The following is a 4,124-nucleotide window of genomic DNA, read 5'->3' on the forward strand; positions in this document are numbered from 1 at the left end:
TGAGAGAGAGAGAGAGAGAGAGAGAGAGAGAGAGAGAGAGAGAGAGAGAGAGAGAGAGAGAGACTTAAAAGGAGAGAAAGAGAAGGGCGAGAGGGGCCTTTGAGAGAGAGAGAGAGAGAGAGAGAGAGAGAGAGAGAGAGAGAGAGAGAGAGAGAGGGTTTGTTTACAAGGTTCTCTGGTATTAAGGACGTATATGAAAAGAGATTCTTTCTTTCTTTTTTTTTAAGTTTTGTCTCCAGGGAGACGAGGTGACATGGTGACGTGTGTTGAGTTTGAACGAACAGGAGTCTCTCTCCCCTCCTCTCTCACCCTCCTCTCGCTCTCTCTCTCCTCTCCCCTCTCCCCCTCTCTCTCTCTCTCTCTCACACACACACACACACTTTTTCCTTTATCTTTTCCTCCTCTTTCTGTACCACTGTGTCATTCCATCTCTCTCTCTCTCTCTCTCTCTCTCTCTAGAAAACCTTGCACACAATCTTGCTTCAACTCCCCCCTCCCCCTTCCCTTGTTTCGAACCACGCTTCGAACCAAGCTTCTTCTAACCAAGTATCCAAACCATGCTTCGAACCATCCTGCGAACCATCCTTCGAACCCCGTTTCGAACCATCCTCCGAACCATCCTTCGAACCCAGTTTCGAACCATCCTCCGAACCATCCTTCGAACCCAGCTTCGAACCATCCTCCGAACCATCCTTCGAACCCAGCTTCGAACCATCCTCCGAACCATCCTTCGAACCATCCTTCGAACCATCCTTCGAACATCCTTCGAACCATCCTCCGAACCATCCTTCGAACCCAGCTTCGAACCCTCGCCTCGCCTTTAAGAGGTTGTGAGAGGCTGGAACTCCCTCACTGGAGGAGACTTCCATTTCGACAAAGACGCCTGGACACCATACCCAGGGTATGAATCGTCTATCTATCAGGCCTCCGCCAGGCGAGAGACACTTCCCCTCCCCTGTAGGAGAGAGGAGAGATAGAGAGAGAGAGAGAGAGAGAGAGGAGAGAGAGAGAGAGAGTTTGAATGACACAGTGTACAGAAAGAGGAGAAAAGATAAAGGAAAAGGTGTGTGTGTGTGTGATAGAAAAGAGAGGAAGAGAGGGAGAGAGAGAGAGAGAGAGAGAGAGAGAGAGAGAGAGATGGAATGACACAGTGGTACAGAAAGAGGAGGAAAGAAAAAGGGGAAAAGTTTTTGGGTGTGTGTGTGGGGTGTGTGTTGTGTGGTGTGTGGAGAGAAAAAAAGAGAGAGGAAAAGTAGAGAGAGAGAGAGAGAGAGAAGAGAGAAGAGAGAGAGAGAGAGAGTAATGACACAGTGGTACAGAAAGGGGAAAAAAAAGAAAAAAAAAAAAGGGTTTTGGGTGTGTGTGTGTGTGTGTGATAGAGAAGAGAGAGATAAGAGAGAGAGAGAGAGAGAGAGAGAGAGAGAGAGAGAGTTTCGAAGGAAGTGAAGAAGACATTGAAGCAAGCTTTGAAAAAAAAAGCGAACTTTGAAGCAAAATTTTTCAAAGCGGAACGAAAAAGGGGGCTTTGAAAAAGGGGTTCTATATAAGAATTCTTTCTAACGTTCGTGTAAGGCCCTTCGCTGGGATACGAACCCTGGGACCCGTGTCGCGAAAGGGAGACATTATGCAAAAATGTGTCTTACAACGCATACATTTTCTCCCCCCCCCCCCCTTTCCCCCCACATCTCGTTTTCTCTTCGCCCCTTTCTTAGCCGGAGTGGGGGGGGGGGGAGGGGGGCCCCAACCAAAAGCCCTTTAACCTAATTTCTTCTTTTTATCACCCCCCCCCCCCCTCTCTTTCCCCTCTCTCTCTCTCGCTCTCCCCCTCTCCTCTTCTCCTCTCTCTCTCTCTCTCTCTTTTTCACGGTATATTTCTGCCCATGCTATCGTGGTTGGGTGTGTGGTGTGGTGTCGTGTTGTGTGGGTGTGTGTGTACGCCTGATGAAGCGGGTTTCCCCATAGTTTTTTTTTCCCTTAGGGGCGTGACGGCAAAAAAAACACACAGCCCACACACACAGGGAGGCTTAAAACCGAAATTTTTTTGCGTCCGTACTTTCCCCTTCTTTTTTTTCTCTTTTTTGCCGTCGGTATAGCAGTCTCCTCCTCCCGCCCGCTGCGTCTCACTTATAGCACTGTCTTCCTCCTCTCGTCCCCTTCCCCCGGCTTTTAAGACACGACCCTACACACACACATACACATTAGGGAAAAGTCTGTGATTAATTTATTTTACATTCTCTTCCTTCTCAAACTCCCGTTTTCTTTTCTTTTTCATCCAGAGTTGACGGGGGTGTCTCTTTCTTCCTTTTCCCCTCCCCCCCTCTCTCCCCTCTCTCCCCTCTCTCTCTCCCTCTTCCCCTCTCTCTTCCTTTCTCTCTCTCTCTCTCTATGTTCTACTATGTCTCCTATTATCTGCTACCACCCATCTATCTCCTGTCTATATATTATCTATCTATCTCACTCCGTCTGTGTATCTATCTGTAATCATCTTCTATCCTCTCCCTTTAAATTCGAATTCTGGGGCCCGACAGCTGCTGGGCCACAGTAACTCCCAAGGTTTGGTTGAATAAAAATTTAATGGGGGACCTGACTTAGGCTAGGAAAATTTTATATATATATATATATATATTATATATATTTATAAATATATAAAAAAATACGAAGGGAGACTATGAACGCGCACTTTTATAGAACGCAAATTTCCCCCAAGGAAACAAGGATTCGAACCCGGGACGTGTTGCGTGGAGTGGGAAAGCAAAAAAAGGTTTCCCGGGTCGAATCATATATATATATATATTTATATATATATATAATTATATATATAAAAAAAAATATAAAACACACATACAGTACATAGGAGAGAGAGGAGAGAGAGAGAGGAGGAGAAGAAGAGAGAGAGAGAGATGAGACCTTAACACAGTTAATGATATGAGCCGGTTTTGAAAAATGGTGTCAGGTATTCCATTTTTTTTGCGATTGCTGTGCGGAAAGAGGGAAAATCACATCTCTCACTCATCCTTCCCCTCCCCTACCACCATCCGACACTGATTGAGAACATGAGTTTTAATATAGACTTGGCTTCCATATGGAGGTTCTATATCTTCTATATCATCTCCGATGATCTATGGCAGACCTTGCTTCTATGGCAGTGGATATAGAATGTTAATTAAGGAAAAGTATCGTTAACGCCGTTTTGAAGTTAGTGTGGGGTGGATAAGGCCTTCGTTTGGTCCCTTTCCCCCCCCCCCCACGGCGCTACCCCCGCCAGTGGGGAAACGAAAGCTCCCCGCATTCCGTTTGGTCAACCAGAGTAGTGATGATGGGCCACACCACACGGACGGACGGACGGATGGACGGACGGAAAGGACGGATTTGGGCGGGGCGACGGATGGGGGGACGGCGGACGGAGAGGAGGACGGCGGACGAACGGACGGAGGGGCGGCGGACAAACGGAAAGACGACGGACGGCGGACGGCGGACGACGGACGAAGGACGGAAAAGACGAAATGAAGGAAGGACGGACAGACGAAAAAGAAGGCGGACGGACGAACGGACGGACGACGGACGAACGACGGACCCACGGACGGAGGCGAGGGACGACGAACGGCGGCGAAATGACGGGCGGACGAACGGACGGCGACGGACGGACGGCGGAGGGGGGGAAACTGTTTTCCCCCCAAAATCTCACACCCCCCCCCCCGGTAAACTGGGGGGGTTGTGTGTATTTGTTGTTGTTGTTGTTGATTGTGGTAGGGGAAAAAATAATAGAATTGTGTTACGTCTTTCGGTTTGAAGTTGAACTTTTTGAGATTAGGCCGAGCGTCCCCCCCCCCCCCCCCCCCCCGGGGTAAAAGGGACTCACTGCCGAAAGGTCACTGCCTGCCAACGTTAAGGGGAAGAGATAAAAAGAGGGGAAAAAAAGTATAATTATATATTATAATTATTATAATAATTATATATTTGAAAGGATCACAAATTTTTCGCGTGATCAAAATAATCCTATGAGTCATGGGGAGAAAAAAACACGAAAAGTTCCCAAGTGCACTTTTGTAGTAATACATCAAATTTTCCCTTTTCCCCCCTGGACTCTGGGAAAAATTTTATAAAATTATTTAAAAATATTATAT

This window comes from Panulirus ornatus, chromosome 40, assembly GCF_036320965.1.
Source record: "Panulirus ornatus isolate Po-2019 chromosome 40, ASM3632096v1, whole genome shotgun sequence".
Taxonomy (NCBI): domain Eukaryota; kingdom Metazoa; phylum Arthropoda; class Malacostraca; order Decapoda; family Palinuridae; genus Panulirus; species Panulirus ornatus.